This window comes from Polyodon spathula, chromosome 10 (assembly GCF_017654505.1).
Source record: "Polyodon spathula isolate WHYD16114869_AA chromosome 10, ASM1765450v1, whole genome shotgun sequence".
NCBI lineage: Eukaryota > Metazoa > Chordata > Actinopteri > Acipenseriformes > Polyodontidae > Polyodon > Polyodon spathula.
Window position 1 is genome coordinate 14209270 of NC_054543.1, and position 25114 is coordinate 14234383.

The 25114-nt window shown below is 36.5% G+C and overlaps 1 protein-coding gene across 4 annotated transcripts in view; it reads left to right on the forward strand.

Annotated features, from left to right (window-relative positions):
• LOC121321862 (phosphatidylcholine:ceramide cholinephosphotransferase 1-like) overlaps positions 1–25114 on the forward strand; it is an 87898-nt gene that overhangs the window by 39671 nt on the left and 23113 nt on the right. The window contains exon 1 of one of the 4 annotated variants that reach the window (XM_041261159.1): positions 1255–1461. The exons of 1 other annotated variant lie outside the window; for it this stretch is intronic. The gene's annotated coding sequence lies outside the window, so the exon portion shown is untranslated. Of the gene's footprint in view, positions 1–1254; positions 1462–23471; positions 23713–25114 lie in introns of those variants that run through there. 2 more of the 4 variants (XM_041261156.1, XM_041261158.1) reach the window with 2 other exon arrangements.

Sequence of the window (25114 nt, forward strand, 5' to 3'; positions counted from 1 at the left end):
GAGAGCATTATGCTATGGTGGTTATTCCTAGCAGGACACTACTTTTTCATGTTGCCAATGTACATGTAAGAGGAAGTGTAATATAAATACTACAAAAGAAGATTTTAATTTTGAAAACATGCATATTTTCTAAGTAAAGGTAATCTGAGCTTCATTATTGTAACCGCTTGAGAATTTGCCTGTATTGCACCAAGAAATTCAGCATTTTCTTACTGAAGTTAATTATTCACTTAGTAGCTTTATTTTTTTCTGTAAAACGCATGGTCAACTAGCTTTTAGAATGCATTAAATATTCATTGTTGCAGTTTAAATGCAATGGCTAAGTATGTACTGTATTTATCAGTACTCATGATTCCAAGGCTGTAATATATTTTACTCGCCCACAGATAACAGGACATGGGTGTAACACACCTTGTTGATTCCTTCCCCCTACTGCAACAGAAAGATGTTGACCTTTTGATTTATTTTTATGTCACAGCAAGAGCGAATCCGTGGTGGTAGTTTTGATTTTAAAGGGAATTCAGGCCCTTTTGGGTATTGTGTATAAAAGGAAGGGCAATGTAGGATGAGGTCAATGCTTCCTATTGCTTTTGTTACAAAAACATTTAGATTTTTTGGCAAATAACACAGTAGGCGTTAGACTTCATATCCGTAGGAACTACATTATGGGATATTTTACAATCTGATACAACCCAGGCACTATTATTGACAGCTAGTGCTTGTGGAGTTTGTTTTTTTGTTTTGTTTTTTATTTAAACAGAGATTCATGACTTTTTTATTCCAAAGGTTTGTTCCCATCTTATGGACACAGTTACTAGGAGCCAAAATATGTGTTTTAATGCAGTCTGGTCCTTGTTGATTTTTTATAAAAGTTGGCGTATTTCTGTAATAAGACAGGAAACCTAATACTCGCAGGCAAATTCTATTGGAGGCAAATTCTATTGCATGCTTAATGTTATCATCTAATGAGAACTGAAGTACATTTGTAGTACAGTTGAAGCATACAAAAGGTATTGATTGTAGCGTGTAAATAATTGTGTGCTTTGGGTACTTGAGGATAGACGTAAACCCACCTTTAACGAGGCCAGCAAATGCACAGGAATTAACTAACATTATGCTAAGCTGACTGAGCTGCCAGGTTTCAAAGGAAAGCAGTGGGAGGGGCCTTCCTTTGACATCAGTGAGCCCAACCCACAAAAATCAGCCAGTGCACCTGAAACTTTACATACTTAGTGTTCCTTCTGCATTTGAGTCAGAAGTTGCATGTACCATACAATACACCACAGTATCTGTGCTACTCCAACTTGGATTAAAAGAGGCAGAAAAGGAGAAGAAATCTTTTTTTTTTTCTTTTAGATAAACTAAGCATTTAAAGTGTAACAAGTCTTATATTTTTAATGTACATTTCAAAACTACTTGTATAATGGTTCCAGATCATTTTGTAAGGAGGGCAACAACATAGTAAGTGTCTGTTTATGCTTTGTTTATTATTTATTAGGGTTTGGTTTTGTTATTTTTAAATGTGTATCTAACAAAATATCATGTAGATTGAATCATAAATAACTTTTATTACTAATTTTCTTTTTGTTTATATGTTATACAGGATGATATTTGCAATAACTGCTACAGTGAGGCCCTTGCATGCAATGGTTTTGTGTAGAGGTGTTTTAGATTAAACAGAAAGAGGGAGTAAGCAGTGAGATATACAATGAAGACTTTCTTTTTTTCATTACATAAAATTTTCGTCATCAAAGAAAATTCAGTTTGCCTCGGGAGCTGGTTAGGCATCAGCCAGGTTTTGCCGCACATGTCTGAAACGATCACATCCTTTTGGAACGAGGCAGTTTGCTTCTAGGGCACATGTAGGGTCTTGTTTACAGGAAGGCTATTTTAATCTCAACACAGCCAGCCTTCATTGAAACCAGTAACCTGTAAATCATTATGATCCTGGTGTGTACAGAGCAAACCAGTGAGAGCCTGCCACATTCAATAGTCTGTGCTGTACAAACTATTATTAAAGCAAGTGTCTGTTAATGTTTCTGTTTAGAGGTTGGAGATTACAGTACTGTACATGGGGTGGATCATACTTTTCTTCATTAATTTGCAGTAAGGTTTCTTATCTGTATTTGAATTATGAATGTAATTCCTAGTTAACACAGTAATACCAGCCCCACAGTCTTACGTTTTGGGTACTCTATAATGGAAGAAAGTGATTCATGCAGTATGACCTAACTTTTCCAGCAGGGTCCTTTCTCTTCAGTTTTCACACCAGTTGGCCTGCCAGCTTCTATGAGCACTGTGTATCATACTTCTTCATTACACAATACATACAATATTGAGATACAGAGGTTTTGTATACTGATATATACAGTACTGTAACAGAGCCCCAGAACTGCTAATATCAATAAACAATATCCATCTATATTGAGGTCATAGGATTTTTTTTCAGTTTATACTGTATTAAGATTGAACACTTTAAATTATTTTCTTACTACTGTCACATCTGTATTTAATTTTAATACTTAAGTTTCTAGTGAACAATTACTGTTTATAGTGCTGCACTGTTTTAACTACTGCTGCCTTTTTAGTCACTAAAACCAGCAAGGTGAAATCTTTGTGTTTTTTTTTTAAGTAAATAAAATACCAGCATTGCTAATATTTTATCATTTAAAAAGGGAGTATTGAGATTTGCTACTGATTTAATTGAACAGTACACTCCTGTATTCTTTCAGTACACTTCTGGATATTTGATTAACAATCAAATAATAATTTTATTTCATGTTGACAGACCATTCAATATGTGCATGGTTTCAGATGCTTATGCCAATTGCTAATCCATTAAAGTGATACTGGTATTAATTTAGTGGTACCTGAAGATGTAAATGTGGGTCTGTCAGCAACATAAGAACATAAGAAAGTTTACAAACGAGAGGAGGCCATTCGGCCCATCTTGCTCGTTTGGTTGTTAGTAGCTTATTGATCCCAGAATCTCATCAAGCAGCTTCTTGAAGGATCCCAGGGTGTCAGCTTCAACAACATTACTGGGGAGTTGATTCCAGACCCTCACAATTCTCTGTGTAAAAAAGTGTCTCCTATTTTCTGTTCTGAATGCCCCTTTTTCTAAACTCCATTTGTGACCCCTGGTCCTTGTTTCTTTTTTCAGGCTGAAAAAGTCCCTTGCGTCGACACTGTCAATACCTTTTAGAATTTTGAATGCTTGAATTAGGTCGCCACGTAGTCTTCTTTGTTCAAGACTGAACAGATTCAATTCTTTTAGCCTGTCTGCATATGACATGCCTTTTAAGCCCGGAATAATTCTGGTCGCTCTTCTTTGCACTCTTTCTAGAGCAGCAATATCTTTTTTATAGCGAGGTGACCAGAACTGCACACAATATTCAAGATGAGGTCTTACAAGTGCATTGTACAGTTTTAACATTACTTCCCTTGATTTAAATTCAACACTTTTCACAATGTATCCGAGTATCTTGTTAGCCTTTTTTATAGCTTCCCCACATTGCCTAGATGAAGACATTTCTGAGTCAACAAAAACTCCTAGGTCTTTTTCATAGATTCCTTCTCCAATTTCAATATCTCCCATATGATATTTATAATGTACATTTTTATTTCCTGCGTGCAGTACCTTACACTTTTCTCTATTAAATGTCATTTGCCATGTATCTGCCCAGTTCTGAATCTTGTCTAGATCATTTTGAATGACCTTTGCTGCTGCAACAGTGTTTGCCACTCCTCCTACTTTTGTGTCGTCTGCAAATTTAACAAGTTTGCTTACTATACCAGAATCTAAATCATTAATGTAGATTAGGAATAGCAGAGGACCTAACACTGATCCCTGTGGTACACCGCTGGTTACCACACTCCATTCTGAGGTTTTTCCTCTAATCAGTACTTTCTGTTTTCTACATGTTAACCACTCCCTAATCCATGTACATGTGTTTCCTTGAATCCCAACTGCGTTCAGTTTGAGAATTAATCTTTTGTGCGGGACTTTGTCAAAAGCTTTCTGGAAATCTAAATAAACCATGTCATATGCTTTGCAATTATCCATTATCGATGTTGCATCCTCAAAAAAATCAAGTTTACTCCCTTTTTACATTTTCTGTCAGCAACAATTGTTAAATTTAATTGTAACTTTTTGTATAAAGAACTGTGCTATTAAACCAAAGAACTGGTTTAGAACTGTGGCATCCATTTATTTATTTGTATGGTCACAAGTTATCGTTTTTTGTTTGCTCTATTAGCTTACTGCTTTGAACTCAAACTGAAACTGTGAGGACAGACATGTTAAGTATCAATTATATGGAACTGCAGTAGTTAGTTTACTGATTGGCTCTCCAGAAAAGTTTCTAACTTGTAAATCTTGTTTCACTGTTTACTCTTGATTTCTTATACATTGTGCTTTTGTTTCCTTTTTCAGTGTTGGTTATATGTGAATGAGACAACAGCAAAACAACACAAATGAGGGCTTGTCTTGAACATTAGATTTGTACAGTTACATGGGTTACAAATATCAAAGTGGTTCCAAAATACTGGGCAGTACTTCCTCAACTATATAGTAAACCTCCTTAGCAACACTGACTGGGTTCGTCTCCTTGGCTCGTCTCATCTGAGTTCATAGTTGGCCACTTACAGTAGTTTGGGGTTTTACAATGGTCTAAAAAAAATTAACTATTTAAGCCTAAAAGAGTAGGAGCCAGTAAAAATATTTGAATTTAATGTTCAAACATGCGAAGAATTGAAGAAATGTTGAATGTGTACCTGTTGAATAGCTGTTACCGCAGATGCTTTTAACACTTTTGATGTCCATTCAAAACAGTGACTTCACAGAACTCCTTTTGCTTTTAAAGTTAGCTGTACAACAAGCATGTGTGCGTTTTTGGAGAAAAAACTTGTCATCTGAGATGTTAATTCCATCTACTGAGTGTTTGCTGTTGTGCTTCTTTGTACTGTTGAGGTTTGCATAATGGTGCTTTAGCTTCTCACCAAGTCTTGAGTATGGAACAGCGTCACTGCTGTACCCCCTTACCTGAGCACCTGGACACCCTGGAGAGATGAATGTGCTGCCTCAGCTTTCCATTCCCACGCTCTCCTTTCACTGTTCTTTATCCTCCTGTAAGCTGAGAAGCCTTCAGTCACTGTGACCTAAATCCCAGTCCTGGAAGAGCAACAGGAGAGAGAGCATCACAAAATCGCAGAGATTACATGCATCTTCATTTTGTATGATGCAATATAATATGATTAGTGTTCCGTGTTTTGAAAAGTTTTTCAGGGAATTTTTTGGAATTTATTTTACATATACTGAGCGTCCAAAAGAAACTTATCACTTATATTTGGATAAATTTCACTAGATGTGATCGAATAATGACAAAGTTTCAGAGCAGATGCAGTGACTTTTTATTGTGCTGATTCATGAAGGTGCTGCAAAAGGATCTGTCAATCTTGGGCAGGTGTTGTGACTTTTGGTCTCATTTCGTGGCCTGTCATTGACAGTGTGTGTCTGGTTATATCGTCTTGCCAGGTTTGAAATTGCTGGCTGTGAGCACCCAAGACTGTGAGCCACAGCACGCTGGTTTAGAGCAGCCTCCAACATGCCGATTGCACGAAGGCGCTGCTCTTTTGACAGACGTGGCATAATGTTTTTTTTCTGTGATTTTTCTTTTATTGCTTTTATTCAAGCTTGCAATTCAACAGCTGAAATCACTCCATATCCAGTGTCCAATCAATTAGGTGATTAAGTGCATATACTTCAGTCATAGTCACTCCAGAATGTCATCGTCAAGGATGAATGATCGAGTGATTAAAAAGAAACCAAAAACATTTAGTCAATGTCCATCATTTATATACTTTTTTTTTTTTTTTTTTTTTTTTTTTAGAAAATAAGTGTGTTACAATAGTGCTAAGTTTCTTTTGATATTAAACTAGGGATACAATTGGTAATAATTAGTGTTTAATTGAAACATCTGTAAAAATTGGGAGGGGGGTCTCAGTATACACACTTTACATGTGGAATAGGATGAGTAGCAGTTCTGGTTTCTAATTAAGTTTAAAGTCCCTGGCATGCAACTCAAAGCCATATTTCCTGGTACAAGCTAGCTGGTACTTTGCGAACGTGAGCAATCGTTGTGCTGACGGAAATCATATCTACAGAAGGTATGAACATGACATTGGCACAAAACACACCAGGTTTATTCACCTTGAAATCATAAAAAGAAAAGAAAATTGGCAGAACTGGGCAGTATAAGCCTTCGGTAGATGTGTCAAAAATCACACTGGACATTTCCATCAGTGCATTCCATAAGTTTGCCAACTAAAGCATCACCATTCTCTGTCAAATATTTACAATTTAAGATTGTTGGCATTAGGCAGTGTTTTAGCTGATGGACAGTACTGTCACACAAAGTCACCAATACATATCTCTCTGTAATAAACATTGGCTGTCCAGCAAAGCACAGCGTAACACTCATTCTGTGCTCTCTTTTAGTAAAGCCATGTAAAAGCAGCATAAATGGATTGCTTGTCTCTCAGTTCACTTTATTGTTCGAAACATTCATTTTCTTTTGAATATTCATAAACTGATTTACGTTTTCTCCCCATTGCTCATCCACTAAAAATAAAATATAATATTTTCGTGTAAGTATTTAAAGTTAGTTTTGATGAAGCTAGTAGTTACTACGCCCAGCAATTATCACAATAATCAGACTTGACTGGCCAACATAATCAGGTGATAATGTGTTTGTGAAGTGACAGAACCACATTTGAATATTATTTGATCCTCTGATGTCTAAACATCTGCTGCATTCTAGGATACAGTTTAGGGCTGCTTATTACACTGTCGTTGTTAATATAAAACAGCATTTTAGTCAAAATATTGTGTATTTCCTAGAAAATAGTACTGGGGAAAATATTGAATAATAGAAAAAAATCAGGTATAAATCAGTGAAAACCGACGTTCAGTTAAATATATATACAGTGCCTATAGAAAGTCCACACCCCCTTGAACTTTTTTCACATTTTGTTGTGCCACTGACTCAGAGTTTCATGTGTTTAAATAATGATTTTTTTCCACTTATCTACACATCATACTCCACACTGTTAAGGGGGAAAATAGTTTTTTATTGAGAAAAAAAAAATTATATATTGAAAATACTAAACTGAAAGATCATAATTGGATAAGTATCTACCCCCCTGAGTTAATACTTTGTGGAAGCAATTTGGCAGCAATTACAGCTGTGAGTCTGTTGGGATAGGTCTCTGCCTTTGCACACCTAGATTTGGCAATATTTGAATGTTCTTTACAAAACTGTTCAAGCTCTGTCAAGTTCCTTGGGGAGCATTGATGGGCAGCAATCTTCAAGTCATGCCACTTATTTTCGATTGGATTTAGTTTGGGGCTGTGACTGGGCACTCAAGGACATTTACCTTTTTTTTCTTAGCCACTCCAGTGAAGCTTTGGCTGTGTGCTTTTGGTCGTTGTCATGCTGAAAGGTGAACTTCTGTCTCAGTTTCAGCTTTCTCGCAGAGGGCAGCTGGTGTTCCTCAAGGACTTCTCTGTACTTTGCTCCATTCATTTTCCCTTCTATCTTGACAAGTGCCTCAGTCCCTGCCGATGAGAAACATCCCCATAACATGATGCTGCCACCACCATGCTTCACAGTAGGGATGGTGTTCTTTGGGTGATGCACTGTGTTGGGTTTGCGCCAAACAATGATTTGCATTTAGCAAGTTCCATTTTAGTTTCGTCAGACCACAAAACTTATTGCCACATGCTACAGAATCTACCAAGTGGTTTTTTTGCATACTTCAAATGGAATTCAAGATGGGCTTTCTTGAGTAATGGCTTCCTTCTGCCACCCTACCATATAGGCCAGATTTGTGGAGTGCTTGGAATATCGTTGTCACATGCACACTTTGACCATTCTTGACCATAAAAGTCTGTAGCTCTTGCAAAGTTACCATTGGCCACTTGGTAGCCTCTCTGATCAGTCTCCTACTTGCTTGGTCATCCAGTTTGGAGGGATGGCCTGATCTAGGCAGGGTCTTGGTGGTGCCATACACCTTCCACTTCTTAATAATTGTCTTGAACATGCTCAAAGGGATATTAAAGGCCTTTTTGATATTTTTTAACACCCATCTCCTGATCTGTGCCTTTGAACAACGTTGTCCCGGAGTTCTTTTGAAAATGTTGTGGTGCTCATGGTTGAGTCTTTGCTTTGAAATGCACTACCCAGCAGAGGGAACCTACAGGAACTGCTGAATTTATCCTGAAATCATGTGAAACACTGCAATTTAATATATGTGGAGGCCACTTTAACTTGGTGTGTGATTTTGAGGGTGATTGGTTACACTTGAGCTAATTTTAAGATTGCTATTACAAGGGGGGGTGGACACTTATCCAACCAAGCTATTTCAGTTTTTATTTTTAATTAAGTTTCGAAAAATTTCAAGAATATTTTTTTCACTTGGAAGTTGTGGGGTAGGATGTGCAGATAAATGAAAAAAAAAAAAAACTGTTTTAATTCATTTTAATTCCAGGCTATAAGGCAACAAAAGGTGACAATTTTGAAAGGGGGTGTAGACTTTCTATACGCACTGTGTGTGTATATACATATATATATATATATATATATATATATATATATATATATATATATATATATATATATATACATATATATATACATACATACATACATACATACATACACACATACACACACATACATACATACACACATACACACATACATATATCCCGAATTTAACTGAAAAATTACAGAATAAACTGGAAACACTGAACACTAAATATATACTAATAGGAATAAAGGATGGCGACAATTTGTATGCCGGAATATTGGTATGAGTAGAAGTGAATGTGCCGAGGCTATATTTTGCTTTCTAATCCTTATCAAGCTTTATTAAGTCAATTTTTTTCCAGAGCATATTATAATATACTGTAATATAATATATGATAATATGAGCAGAATAAATGTAGGTCATTCAGTTAACTTTCATGGAGTACTGTGGTTTAGGGGCTTAGATGATAATATATTGGAGTGATTGAGTACATGCATTTATTGTAAAACTTTTGGGTTCAAGTTTGGTTTTTATTATTATTATTATTATTATTATTATTATTATTATTATTATTATTATTATTATTATTATTATTTTATTTATTTTTTTTTTTTATTAAAATTTAAAGTAATACGTTTCAGGGCTCACAAAATCACTAGCCCAACATTCCGGGAGAACCAAAAAATCTGTCCAAAAAAATACTCTATAACAAGATAACGTTCTGTGCTTAATCAAACGACGGTTTCTCAATTAAGATTCCGCTCACAGATCATCCCGGTAAAACACGTTTAGAGGGATTAATGTTTTTCATTGGTAATGCTTGAGTGATTTCCGGGTGACGTACAAATTGCTTGTGACCAAATCCCGCGAGGATTGCCCCGTGTAACAGCCCTAACAACTCAAGCAATCTTATTAAGTCAGCACACTGGTATGTCACGTGATTGTGTCTGCTCAGTGAAATGCTGGGTAAAATGGACACTACGACAGCCAAAGTATACACTTTTATGTTGAAGGCTATGGATTTTTTTAAACAAAGTTACAGACTGGAATTACAAGCTACAGTACTCTGCTCACCAAGATTCACATTTTGTTATCTTGTTGTTAACTTTATTAAATCGTTAACGTAACTCAATGAATATGATATAGCCAGAATGCTGCCACAAATAGGAGCATGCCACAAATAGGTATTGTACTTGTAATTCTACTTTTATTCACAATGTCATTGTTGTTATTATTATTAGCACTAGTAGTGACAAATACTGTAATAATAAAGAAAATCATAGAATAAAACAATACTAATATTATTAATAGTTTAGCTAATGCCTTTATCTAAGGTGACTTCCTTAACTTACTCCAGCAGCTTGTATTGTTCGTTTTGGATTGTCCTTTTACTATAGCGAACAAAAGGCTTTGGACCCAAACAGGGTTGTTATAGCGAAGATGTACTGTATTTAGTATTTGACTTATATGCTTAATACACAACACTTGCACATTTTAATATATAATGCGTGCACATTTGTTATTTCATTTGTTATTTTTCACCAGCCATAGTGTTCAACATTTAACCAAGGATATAAAGAAGTTTGAATCAGAATCCAATATCATCCCTTACAAAAAAGTAACATACTACAAGTATACTTGTGCCAAAATGGTCTGGTTTTAGTATACTATTGGTACCATTATACTATCCTATTTTGGCACAAGTATGCTTGCAGTATACAACTTTGTATATTCTTTGTGTAAGTAATGCAACGTAGTTCTGAAATATTGGACATTTATTAGATTGTATCTTACTTCTCGTTGCATGCCTGCATTGCCTCTTGCTAAATATGCACCTCCAGCTTCTGACAAATACTTTTAGAAATCCAGGAGCAACTTCTGCTCTGGATCAAAAAGCTATAGTGCTCTGTGGCTGTCCGTCTATGTGGATAACTATGAAAAAGCTAGTAGAAACTAACTAAAACACATGTCTGGGAAAAACAAATGGCAGTCTGGAAAAAGTATGGAATTTTGATGTTGAAAAGGTGTATGAACCATGAGATACTGTACCTATATTGAGTACAGTGTACTTTGCACATATCACAGTCCATCGGTCAATTATGGGCAACTTGACATTTTTTTGGACACCCAAATGTCTACAATGGACTGCCCGAAGGGCAAATACCATTATCAGAATTTTGCGAGCTCTGCATTTTGGTATGAGTATTCAAACACTAACTCACTGTGGTTATTCCATGAATGAAGATTGTCCGATAACCAACACATTTTTGAAGGGTAAAGAATTCTATTAAAGGGACTTGCAAATGTGATATGCCAACGAGTCGTGAGGAAATACTTTAAATTTGGTTATTACCAGTGTAAGGTGGTGAGACTTTGCAGCAGAAAACCACAAAGCTGATCACTATTTGCAGAGAGGTGAGGAGGAGTTTTCTTCACAGAATAATGTTAGAATTTTGGCTTGACTGTGAGAAACCTATAGTGTTATAAAACCTGTGAAGACCTGACGTGCCTGTTACTCATTAACCCTAACCCTCCCTCGCCTCTTATTTGCATGAAACTTAACTGGACTAATCCAGATTGCTTGTCTGAGTTGCGAGTTCAGCGAGATAGGCTTCCTGCTCTGCTGAAACAGTCACTGGCACAGTGATCCTCTTCATGGTATGGTTTAACTGGATTTCTTCCATGTATGATGATAGAATGCAGTTAAATTGTATCCCCCTCCACTTATTAAAAGGTAATGTGTACAGTTAACCTTCCTTAAGGTATAGTTGAGCTAGGGTCAACTGTATACACTTTTATATGCGATCTTATTTAGTCAAAAAAAAGCCAGACATGTATTTTGTTAACAATTTTCAGACACCTGAAATATGTTTTTGTCAAATTACATTTTTTCTTCGTTACATTATGACAAAAAAAAAGTTGCACGGTAACTGGACATTATAACAGGATTTGCCAAGAAAGAATTAATGATTTATAGCAATGTACCAATCGTAAAATGACAAACCAGTTTCTGGCTCAAAGGGTAAATATTATGCTAATCTATGTATCGGCAGATTGTGTATAGTTTCTGTAATAAAGGTTTGTTTTGTTTCTGTTACGGTTTCTTCCTCTGGTTAAATACATTCACACCTAATGGTTTCTAGATGTGTACTCATAAGCATTCTAGTCTCATGGGAAGTGATAAAAAGGTCTCACTGTTGGTTTATTTTTCAAGTAGAGATTGATGTGGAAATATAGGGTGCTTTCTTAGGGAGGTAAGGGAATATTTAGGTGCTGTTGTGAATATTGTATCGTACCGATAAAGGCATTTCTAATTTATATACTTACAATCATGTACCATAGAGAAATCTGCATATTTAGATCTAAATAACAATAAATGTATTTCTTTTGTAATTTTTTCTCACTATACTCATCCCTTAGGACCGCGACTTCAGTTATTATGAAAAAGAAAAGTCAAGGCGAAGCTTTTGTCATTTTCCTTAACTTTTCAGTTGTGAATACTGTATGTCAATGAGGGTATGCACATTTTAGTTTGATCGTTTAAAAAACCTTCTAAATATATTCATTCACATGTTGTCTTCTCCATGCATGCATCACCAAGGCTGCATTTTTCCAGTTGCTGCCCCTCTGTTCTTCCCCACCACATATACTTTGAAAAACATTTTCATATTTATAAATGTTCATATATTTTATTTATATTTACATTATATATATATTAGTGACTCTTTATCAGACTTTGGAGGGAAGTGTGAGAATTGTTGAAACTTTCAACTCATTATGAACATAAAGTTTCAATGTCTTGTAGTTTCTTCAGAAGCTTTTAGCTACAGTTAAGTTCTGTACTTACCTTAGCAAATAGTAGTCTAAAGGGATTTACAGTTTGAGGTCTTATTTGTTCATGGGGGGAAAAAAGGGGGAATAGATACTGTTAAATGGATCCCGTGCTCTCTCTCTCTCTCTCTCTCTCTCTGAGGATTGTGGGAAGGCAGTACTCGAGAATCACAAGAAGTCGCTTACGATTGGTAAAACTCTGGGGCCTGCTATTAGCAGGGTTTGTGAGCTGTGCGAGAGTGGTGGCGAGCTGTGTCACCAATTTATTTATATATTATATATAAAGAATTTGTAAAACATTTTCAAAAAGTTTTTCTAATCATAGTACTTGACACACTGTGTTAGCCAGTGTGTGCCCGGGGGGGGGGGGGGGGGGGGGGGGCACTCCGGGGGGGGGGGGGGGGGGGGGGGGGGGGGGGGTTTACTAGGTGCAACGTTATCGCTTTAAAGTTTTTTTCAGAAAATAATGATTCTGTTGAAGATGTGCTGCTTGCTGTGGGGCAGGTTGTTGGGTTTGATAAAAAATCTAATCCACCTCGCGGACTAACAAAGCCATAGTTGTTTTCCTCAACAGTGAAAATCGGGTAAACAAGATAGTAGAAGAGGGGTTGGTGTTGAATGATTATTAAAGTTAAACATGTTATGTCGTTCAGGCAACAAGTATTTGTGTTAATTGATAACCCAGACAAAAGCATAGATGTAGCTTGGCGGTTTAATGTAGAGGACAGAGACTACGTTGTTCCACTCTCCGTTCAAGCCTCCACTGTGGTGGAGCAGAGCGCCGGGGCCGATGGACAGGGGAAGGGCGGGTCTTAACCTGCAGTTCCCATGTCTGAGGACGTGGTGTCAGACGGGAGCGGTGTTGGGGGTTGATACCCCCGGGGCTCAGGCGGGGGTTGATGGCGATCCCCTCCAGTGGCGGAGAGGCCGAAGACTGAGGGAGACCAGGCAGCTGATGGAAACCCAATGGATATGGTGAGCGATGCGGAGGATGAAATGGGGGGATCGGGAGAGGAGGAAGGAGGGCCCTCCGATGCCTCGCAGTTTTCTGACATCTCGGCCAGCCAAAAACTGTACACATTAAAAGAGACTAGCAACTTTCTTCAGGAAACAAAAAAACAAGAGGCGAGTAAACATAAATTCGCGCTTCCCAGATCTGAAACTATTTTTATATTCTCCAGATATTGTGTTGAGAAAGTTGACTTTGGAGTTTGAACTGAAAAAAGATATAGAGAAAATATGTCAGTTCAGGTAGAAAAATGTTAGCCGTGCCTCAACCTTTTTAATGGCTAATTTTATTAAGACATTTTTTGTTTTGCCATGTTTGTTATTGCGCAATCTTTAGTAATTTTTAACCATGGAGAAAATTAATTTAAGCTCTTTAATTTGAACGGGTACAGATGTTTTAATAAAAGAGCACAGTTATTTGAATTTTTAAATAGCAAACTTTCTAATGTGATTTTATTGCAGGAGACACACTCAGACAGTGCTAACCAATCTCACTGGCAGTGGAGGGGTGACTATTTTAAGTCAAGGTTCTAATTTTAGTGCTGGGGTTGCTGTTTTATTTTCACCAGGATTTGGTGGAGATATTTTAAATATAGAAGAAATTGTTGAGGGTAGATAAAACATGCTGGTATTTTTCTTGATTTTTTTAAATATAAAATAAGCAGAGGCTCTGCACATGGGTGCACGGCTGTGTGTGAGCCAGCGATCAGCCATGACCACTCGCCACTACAGCACAGGCTACCATGGAATGCTTCAACGTGGGCCTGCAAGCTGTTTTGAGTTGTGGTGGAGTGTATGCATTCATACAGGGAAGTTGTGAAACATGCCTGCGAGTGATCTGAGTAGTTTTGGGTACAATTGAACACATTTTATATGTGTAGAACACTTGTAAGGGAAATTTAAACAATCTTGTGAAAGACAGCCCATTTAAATAAAAGACCCTTGTTATTAACAAAAACTTTAGTAAATGGAAGATATTTGACAGATATTCTGTTTCTGGGGTTCCACTGCCCTACTCAGTGTGGTTATTGTGGCAGGATTCTCTGTTTTCAAGCTGATGCTGGTCAGTATGAATGTTGATAGTGTAGGCATCACATTCAGTGGTCATGAGATACAGTACTGTTTGTTAATAAAATCAAGTTACCACAGCTGCCATGGGGATCACCTAATGGGTGTTAAGTCATTTTAAATCAGTAACATTTTTGTTTTTGATATACGTAGGAAATTAGCGTTATAATGTTTTTTTCTGTCAAAATATGTATATTAGTAACTTGACAGTACTTGCATACTTAAGTTGTATCTTTGTTGTCTTCCACGACGAAATCCCTATGGTCACGGGTGCATTCTTCTGGGGTTTTTGTGTGGAGGCATTTTTGTACATTTCGCCATAATTCTGTTTTAAATCCTCCGTATCTTAACTGTAATACAGCTTTAAATCCTGCTAACAAACCTCCATTCCTGATTGTAATCTTGTTTTAAATCTCGCAAGCAGAGTGTGCAATAGAAATGTAGGAATGTGCTGTCACTCGGTCGTTGGGGCGGGTTTAAAGTATTCAGAACGAATCAGTGATAGATACAAGTCCGGAAGCCAGGACATTTGCCCAGCAGCACTGGGAAATATATTTATTATTTTTGTAGTAGGTTTTATTTTTTAATGGAAAAAGGGTAAAGACAATGTTAATTGATCAACCATTTCCACAGTTTTTCCGGTGTTTCTTGGCTATCCACCAATTAATTTTATTTTTTGTATCGGGGGTGTTTTATCAGGTTTTATCGGTTAAAACGAAACTTGGAAGCCCTAGTTACATTGTACAGTGTTGATAGTGCAAAAAAAAAAAAAAAATATTGGAGCACAAAAGACATATTAAATTAAATTGACAGAAGGATAAAAATGAAAGCCTAAAGCCCACCTCTGACCAAGCACTCTGTATGACTCTGAATAACATTTCACTGTAGCTGAGACTTTTCTTCTACATTTCAATTTTGATTGTACAAGCCTTAACTATACCATGCTTTTATCCTAATTTACCACTTTAGATTTGGGATAGCAGCCAGCACCCTAATCATTTTGAAATCTCAAGATAGGCTGCTAGCTCTTGTTGTTTAGAAAAAACAGAACAATTCCAGTTTTGTAGTGCATTTAGATTGCCTGGATCCCCTCATTGTCTAATTGTATTGTGTAAGTTTCTTTTTAGTTCTGTTGTATAATTCAGTATAATTTTTCCTGTATCTCAAAATTTGGAAGCAATATCATAAATCTTTAGCTTGCCAGTGAATGTGTTAAGGTTTGTTCATACTTTAGAAGCTGACATCATTTCTTTTGAAACGTAAGATCATACTGTACGTGGCAGATATTCAATACAGAGCCCTTATGCCAAGGCCTTAGGACTTGTTCTGGGGGTCGGAGGTTAAGTCTTACTTGAAGGGTTCGCAGTGAGCTGTCTGTGTGTGTTGTGATGCACAGCAAACAGGAGATGTTTTTGTAACAAGGGAACAACTACAGTAAAATGTGAACAAAGAGATCACTACTATTTGCTAATAACAGATTTCTCCTATAAGCAATTTGATACTGTTTTAAAATGATTTGTCATTGTGGTTTACAGTATCCTGTTTGTGGTGTGTTGTGTTTTGAAGATTTATTTTTACATAAATAGCAGTTAATATTATTCACAATTAAGAAAAAATTAAGAACTCCTTCAGAAACAGAAGGTGACAAAAGCTCATATATTGCTGTAATTGATGGCTAGAAAGTTATAGATTGCTCATTTAAAAATCTGTGCTCATTGTTTTAGTTTGGTTTATTTGGTCGAGTGTTAAGATCAGTTTTTTGTTATTTATACAAAGCACCACCATTCTTGTAAAATATTTTTTACATGTATGTAACAAAGTGCCCGCCCCTGTGTATATTATCTGTTATGTGTTGCGTGTGGTGTGTTTAAATGTTGGTGTATAGACATTGGTACACGGGATATAAACGGGTCTGTGTAACACGAGTGTTTAAAAAATGTATATGTGTATTTAGGCACGAGGATTGCACAGCACTTCACGTGCAAGTAAAATGTAGTAATATGTGAGCACGGGGAATTGCACTTTATTAATTCACGTGCTGGGATTCAAGTGAATAATTAATTGGTAATTGAATCCCAGCACAATAGTATATATAGATGCACGTTGTCACATACTGGGGTTGGGTGTTCGGTGAGCGGAGAACGGGATTGGAGACGGAGGAAATAAGTAGTAGTAGTAGTAATAATAATAATAATAATAAGAGGAGAAAGTATCCGCTCACCGTGTTTGTCAGTGTCTGTCCGTGCACCGTTTTGTTAAGTTTAGTCTGTTTTCGTTTGTCTATTTATTTTGGCGTAGAGTGCCGTGTCCTGTGTCCTTTCGTGTTTGTGTAAACCTTTTATTTTGTATTAAACCGGCGCCAACAGGCGTCTTCATCACTTCATTTCATCCGTCCTGTGTTTTGTGTATTGCATTACTTTTCCTGGTTCTGACACCGCCCACTTCGGCTGTCTCTGTGACAATGTATTTTCCTGAACTGTCTTACTTTACATACCATGTAAGAACATGTGTTTTGTTTCTGTTTGTGTTAAAATGTGCTCCAAACCGACATTACCAAAAATATAAATGCAGTAACGTGAACACTATAGTGCAATTAATTACATTCAATTATATGACTATTAGCTGTGTTGTAATAAGTTTTGTGAGAAATTTGTGTTATTAAATATAACTTTTGATTTCAATGTTTCTTAATTCTTTAGTCACAACTGGTCTTGTTTGGTAACTTGCTAATTACAACTATTCATACACGATAAGCAATCACGGACAAAGATCATCAGGAAGTAACTGAGTCACAAAGCCTTTTTGCCTTTCCCAGTCACTGTTTTATTACTGTGAGGGTTCATAACCTTGGTAAACTACAGTGCCTCTGCTGCATCAGTTGAAACTGTGAGAGTGAGCTGCAGTACGAGCATAGGACTGAGGACTTGTGAAAAAGCCTGAAGAACTAACATTTCTTAAGGAATTCTTGGATAAAGACTGTGGTCCCTTATAAAGATGTACATTTTAGTTAGATGAGGCCTTTGTTGCATTACATGCACTATATCCTTCTTGTCTAAAGGTTATACAGGAAATTAAAGTTATACACAAATAAGTTATGGGAAGGTTGTTATCTGTAAAAAGCTGAGCAGTGTACAATAGCTCTTCATGCCTGCAGGACATATTTTTCTTATAGATTAAAGGAATGATACTGGTGTCTTTTAGATACTGTTTTGTCAGAGGAATGCAGTGTTCTGGGGGCGTTTTATACAGCTGTTGATGCCCGTCTCTCCCACACGATCTGTCATTGAGCACCCACCCCCCCAAAGCTATTTTCTAATAAGTTGATGGGTCCTATTTTGAACTACAGTGCCATGAAATTTCTTGTCCAACCCCAGTACTTCTCATCGGATAGATTTCTCATGTTTAACTACTGTTCGCAACAAGGTTGACCTACAATTAAACACACAACTTTAACTAATTTACTTTTAACCTGATTCATTCCCAGAGTGTCCTCAAACAGGTTATGCACTTAAATTTGTACGACAATAATAGTTTGTTAATCTGGAAATTAAAATTCAGATTTAAATGCGAGTATACGAGTAATAGAAATGAACATGTGACATTCATAGGGAGTGGTCGCACCCACATATTCTTAAATAATTTGATTAGTGTTGTCATGACAGAGAAACACAGGAAACCACAGAAAGCAAGCCATTATTCTACATAGTAGGCGATTAACCAGTGATAGTGCTTTTGCTTCACAGTCTCACTGTAGATCTGTGTAAATCTTGGCAGAGTCTAATTCACTCATACAGATATGGTAGTGTAACAACAGATTTCCAAATGTCACATTTGCTACTTTATTTGTATAGTTTTTTTTTTTTTGTTCTTTGCACCAGCCCTGCAGTGATTAATGTTCAGAAATGCTGAATGGTATAACATTGCTTAATTGTATTATTTTCCTTTGCCCTGTTTGTAAAACCAGTTTTATTTTAATGTGTTAACCACTTCAGCTCCAGGACGTAAGCATGTACATCAGATGAAAGAGCACTTGCAGTACCATGCTGTACCTGCGTACATCAAGGTTGCTGTCTATTCTGTTTTTTGTTTTTTTCCTCTCTTTGTATACATGCCTGTAGGGAGGCAAGTGGTGTGGGTGACAAAGTGAATGTCCAAACAGTCTTAGAATTACCAAAATGGTCAGTTTTTAATTAATAATAATCACTGTACTGTGCTATTATTTTGTGAAACCTTTTTGTTTGGGATTGTTGGTATGGGGGTAAACTGGCATGTTTTCAGTCCCAAACAAAAAGGTTTCAGATAATAACACAGTACAGTAATCCACAAGTGTGCGGGGAAAGTGTTCCGATTGTAGTACAGTGGTGCCCTCGAGTGCTAGTCGTGCTTTGGGGTCCATGCTGGCTTGCTAGTCCTCTGCTACACAAGTAAACAGACAAACACACAGCACTCTGGCTGTGTCCCCTTCGTACTGAAATTTGCAGCTTAGATCCCTTCTCTCTCTGTCATAATGACCTAAGGCAGTGTTAGTAAGGTGATATGTGTTTTGAAGTCAGGAAAGAGAGATCGAAAATCATCAGGTGACTTCACTATCCAATTGCGTTCTGTGCAAAAATCCCTGTGAAGACATCTGTTGAGATACTGCAGTAAACAATCAATGATCTAAAGTATATACATAGTATTTTATTTTACCAAAAAAAAAAAAAAAAATATTCCTTTTATAGATATATTGTGTGTAACTGTACATACTTTACATTAAAAAAAGTGAATATTTCTGTTACGTATATAAAACTTGATTTTACTGTGTAAGATACTTAGATTTGGAAGTCACTTGCTACAAATACAGAAAATTGTCTTCCTAATAAAGCAGCACCCATCTATACTGCACACTTACCTGGCTGATTTACTTTTTTTGAGATACAAAATGTAAATTAATCTTCCTCCCTTCTTGTCTTTGATTGGATGCAGCCTATATTGTTTTGCTTTGCAGACCAGAAAACAACCCCCTGCTGTTTTGTACCAAATGCATCTTAAGGTGATTACACCTTTTTCTTCTAATTTTGTTTAGATCATTTTAACCCCCTCTACCACTGTGAGTGCACTGATCATAAATGCTGTATTCTGTGATAATTCCTTACCAACAGAGTCTTTCTCCCATAGGCCTCCATCATGTCAAAGTGGGGAAAGGTGTGCTTATTAAAATGCTATATTTAGCCTATATCTTTCACCTGTTGCTCTGTGGGTCTCCTACCCATCATCAAGATTTTTTTTTAAATTTTATTTATTGTGCATTACTCATTTTATTCAAAAACTAAAAAAACAAAACAAAAAACTGCTTAATTTACAAAACTAGAGAAAAAAACATGTTGTGGTTAGGTGTTACAATGTTTATCAAGATGAGTGTCAAGTGTTAATCTTGTTGCTTCCTGATTTCAGCAAACCGTATTGATTTTAAACAGGAAAGGCATCTACAAACGGATGTGCTTGTTTATAGGGGGTGGCTTGATTTAAGCACTTCAGGACATGTATCATAATGTAAAGGAATTTAACAAAGCACCTATTGATAGAAGTATTCCTCTTGCAGATCAATATGCAAACTGAGTGCCTTTTATTTTTAACATTTACAGCTGGTGTAATGTTTACTGTTGGTGAAGTTTGCAAAACTGTAAAGGCTGATATGCTTAAACTGTAAATGAAAATACAAATCTTAAACGGCATAATATTATACTTAATATTGAACCAGACATGTACTTGTTTTTAAAAATGTTTTTTTTTTTTTTTTTTTTTTTTTTAAATATCAACTATAAGTCACATTTCTTCATAATTTAAGACCAATTGGGGATGTGTGACTATAATGGTATGCAATATCTGTGTCACGATAAATATGGGAAGCATTAGGATTCAGTATTTTCTCACATATACCCCAGGAAGCATCTTAAATGATTAGAAAACCTAGCCCTTGTTTAATGTCTAAGAATACAACTCTTGTAACTGTCTGGGCACAAAAAAAGTTCAAAGACTGTAAATCCACAAGGAGCCCATAAGAGGATGGAACATCACTTAAACAACACAAATCGTCTGTATTTCACTTCAAAGAATCCAGCTGCTCCTCATTTTAAAAGTTAATTCCCCTGTATTTTGCCCCAGATATTGATAGTGTGATCTACTTACACTACAGTCAAAGCAACTGTAATTTCTTCAAGGCTGTTGTTGGAAGTTAATACTGGGTCTCTGTTTTCAGAAATGCCTCTCTAATTGCCTTGGATGTCCAGATGAATGGTTAGGGGGAAGGGGTCATAGTGGTAGAAGCCAAGGATTTCTATCTGCAATTTTATAATTGGAGATGGTTTAATTAACTAGACTCTCAATGTGTGGTTTATGCTTGATTTTATTTATTTATTTTTTTACATAAAGTGTGTGTGTGCGCGCACGCATACAGCAGCACTTCAAAGCATATATGATGTGTGTGTATGGACAATAGTTATAAGTGTGTCATTGTAAACACATTTGGGGATAAATGGTAACAAAAAATATATATATTAAAAGATGGTACTGTAGTTGTCTGGCACTTTTTTTGCCAAATGGACATTCAGACTACTCATACAATGAAGATATACTGGCCTTCGTAGACACTGTTTACACTTTAAGCAGGCTAATGCATGATTTTGTGTGTACACTGGGAGATCTCAACACCTATATTCCTGGTTTCATAGTACCTTTAATAACATAACTGCAGCTACTGTACAAGTTACTGATTTAAGATACTGAGGTACAGTACTCTGAGTGCTACTATGCAAGTAATAGAGGCTGCAGAAATGTTAAATAAGAAACAGCAAAGACTCCCTCCTTGTACATTTTTAGGCTTGTTAGTAACCCCATTAACCATAGCATTTTTCTTTCTTCCCACCTTACCCTGCAGGCTTTGGCTGTTTTTTAATTGAGACGACCAACCAACACGCTCACTTATCTGTTAAAACTATTGTCATGCGCTCATTGACAGTTGATTTCGAGGCATGCCCAGCCCCTCTCCAAACCAGATTAAATTACTGCAGTGTAATTTGGTTTAGAAATGTGTAAACTGTGGATTGGCCAGTCCACCACATACAGAGCTGTGGTGGGTGTAGTTCTTCAGCTGTGCCTGAGGCCCTCTCGGCATAATTGGGTGTACATGTTCTTGATCATAAAGTTCAGCCTTGATAAATACATATTTCCTTACTCGTGTTGATCGTGTAGTGCATCTGGTACCACTAAGTTCTCGTATCTCTTAAGCCATTTTGGATGCTCACTTCTTATTTTTGGCATTATGGAAACTTGTTAGGCAAATTGGGGCTTTTTGGTTTCTGGATGATAAACTCCCAGCACTTAATATTCTTTGCACAATGAAAAATGTTCCCATTTGTGACAAGCTGCCATTGCCTCATACCTCAGAGACTGTTTGAAGTACTGACTTGGTATTTGCAAGATTATTATATTGATGGGCTTATACAGTTTGATGGGCTTATACAGTTTTGTTACAGTTCTGCCACATTTATTTTAATGGACACATACAGTACTACTTTCAAATTTTAGTATCGATATCAACAGTTTTGAGTTCAGCCAACCCGGTCATTTGTGCAGAAGAGTAAAACAAAACATTTGATATGCATACTTAAATGGTGAATGCTGATTTCCTGTTTCACTGCATGAATTGTTGACATTGCACACCCCTTGCACAGTCTGAACAAGAGCTTGACACGTCTTTGTATCCTTTCAGTGCTCACCCTTTCACTGAGGCTGTACACACTGTCCTTACTGGGATCAGTTTGCAATTCAATTAACCATCAGGGTTTTTTTTTTTTTTTTTTTTTAGACCACAGAAATGTGTTCCTTAGTGATCTGTTATTAATTCCTGTTGTCTGTAGGGCATTGAATTAATTCTGTTAATCTTACCTGTTCTAGTACACATGTTCATTTTTAACTGTGCCTGGAACCATGCCAAGTTAAAGAAAACTGTTCTTTGCAATGCTTATTTTCAGGTACTCAAAATTAATTTCACATCAGGAATGCATTTGTGGTCCAAGCATATCATTAGCTGCAGAATGTTAGGAGTCAGGGCAGCAATTAACTCTTTATGGGAAGTGTACACTAAATGTAACAAACTACATGGTGTATGCATGCAAACTGAGAGCTATTTTTAAGCAAGTATGGTACCATTCATATATGAATTAATACATGTAAAAATGACAATGTGTTTGTTTAGTTTCTTTTTCAAAGTTACACAGGTAAGTCCTACATAAAGAGTGATGCTGAAAGAGTTAAGATTTCTGTATAGAGTTGGGTTGAGAGCTGCCTTCATCAATCAAACAAATTTTAAACAAGACACTGAGGGGTAACAGCTGGTTAAAATAAGCAAAGTTGAATTTACAGTAAGTTTAAGAAGAAGAAAAAAAAAGTAAAAATGTTCATGTTCAAGTATGTAGCCCTGAAACTACCTTGTTGGTGATTTTTAGGGGGGGGGGGGGGGGGCGGGGGGTGGGGGGGGGGGGGGGAATCTATTGGTAGGTCCAGGTAAACAGCTGCATATCGATACAGCCTTGCTTTACATTTATTGTAAACGATGTGGGTATTTTAAGATCTTGAAGAGCGAGTGTAAACAAATACATAAATAAGTAAAACCCCCACTGCGGTCAAAATGCAAAAGTACATTGTTTAATAAACAAAAACACCAGTTATACGTACTTGAATTTGAATTATTATGGCCTGGGCACCACCAGTCGGTTAGAATGTTGGGGTCCTGGGCGTGCCATCTCGTGTGTTAATACTCATTTTAATTTAATACCGTTTTAAACAGATTGGTAATTGGTACAAACGCATCACTTTATAAACCACATTGTTCTACCACTAGGCAGAGACAACCCGACACTGCAAGACAATGAAATTCAGTGTTACACTTTCGGATTAACAAGGGTGTGCCACGCCCTGCAAACTAAACTCCCTCACACTCCCATTTCCACTCCATACAGTATTGACGTGGAGTGAAATTAACAGTCTTTCAAGTCATGGGCTAGTTTCTTCCGTCAGAGTAGTTCCAGCCCCCAGCATTACTGAGAGTTTTCCTGGTAGCTTTCGAAGACATGCTGCAGAAAGTAACCACGGCTAAACATACGCAGCTCAAGAACAAGGCTTTTTCTAAAGCGCAACGGTAATTTAAGATGAAATCATTTTTTATTGTTTGAGGTAAGTTTTATTATGTGTGTCTCTCTCTCTATATATATTAGGTTATCAGAACGTATTTAGCAATTTCCTGTGTATACAAGTTCATGGATGATGAGCACGGACGCCGTTTCTTTTTGTTTTAAACGTTATACAATTGTTATTTTGATTATTATGATACGGTAACGTACCTCGAGATGCAGATGAAATAGATATTAACAGTGGAACAGAACATAATAGATACCTAAATCAAGAGACTACGGTATTTTCGGGAGCATGGGCTGACCAGTGCTCGAATTATGGAACAAAAAGGAAGGGGGCACAGGAAACCTATGTGTTCCTGAGACTTCACAAGCATTTGTAACTCCAGCATGTAAATCGCAGTATTGCAGGACACACAAGAAGACTATTAATAGAAAATCAACATGTTTTGTCATGTTTGACTTTTGTTTATGCTTGAAAAACGTCATGTTTTTTTCCTGTTAGGTCGTTAAATTACTATTAATAAATGAAAGTGTCAAAAAGAGAAATAATTGCGAGTGAAGAGTGAAAGTATAATAACGTTGCTTAGAAAGGTGGTTTAAAAAGCATTGATTCCTATATTTTGGAGGCATTGTGTATTTTATGTATACCTTTAATAACACATTAGCACTGATATTCTTATATCGTACTGTAAGTATCGTTACTAATTACCACTGATTTAATGTAATTTATGAATTATCTTGCTTGTATTGCTGAGCTATGTCTTGAACATATATATCACATCCAACTCAATGACCTACAATGAAAAAGACCAAAAAGCAAAGACGGGGAGAAATGTGAAAAATCGCTAAATTGCAAGCGAATTAATACCACTGAGACAAACCGGTATGAAATCTTACAAAGGTAACAGTTATTGCTACGCTATTATTAAGTTTTATCTAGCCTCCATAGGACGCTGTTACCTTGGTAGAATGACTGGGCATAGCTTTGATACAGCAAGGTTGTATCTTCTGTTGAGTCTTCTCCCGATGATTCTGACCAACTTTTATGTCAAAGTAGACTTCATACTGTAGTTATTATGTTCTGCTTAATATTGTGTAATATCAACGATGGAAACTTTATTTGCACTGGACTTGTCCTACAGTACATCTGTTGTATATTAAGTTTTTTGTGTGTGTAAAATTAAACATTGGGTGTATTTTATTGCAGGTCATAATTCATTTATTTATTTCTATTGTCATCTGACCAAAACATGCTAAACGTACAAAAGGCCAGGTTAGAAAAATTAGATCAGCTTTTAACCAATTAAAAACGTGATATATACAACTGTGGCCACAAGTTTTGTATCACTTTATAGAATTAACTAATAATTGTGCTTCATAAAGTGGAATGAAACCTGCAGAATAATGTTACTTTAACATATTGACTTCCATACTGCTTTGTA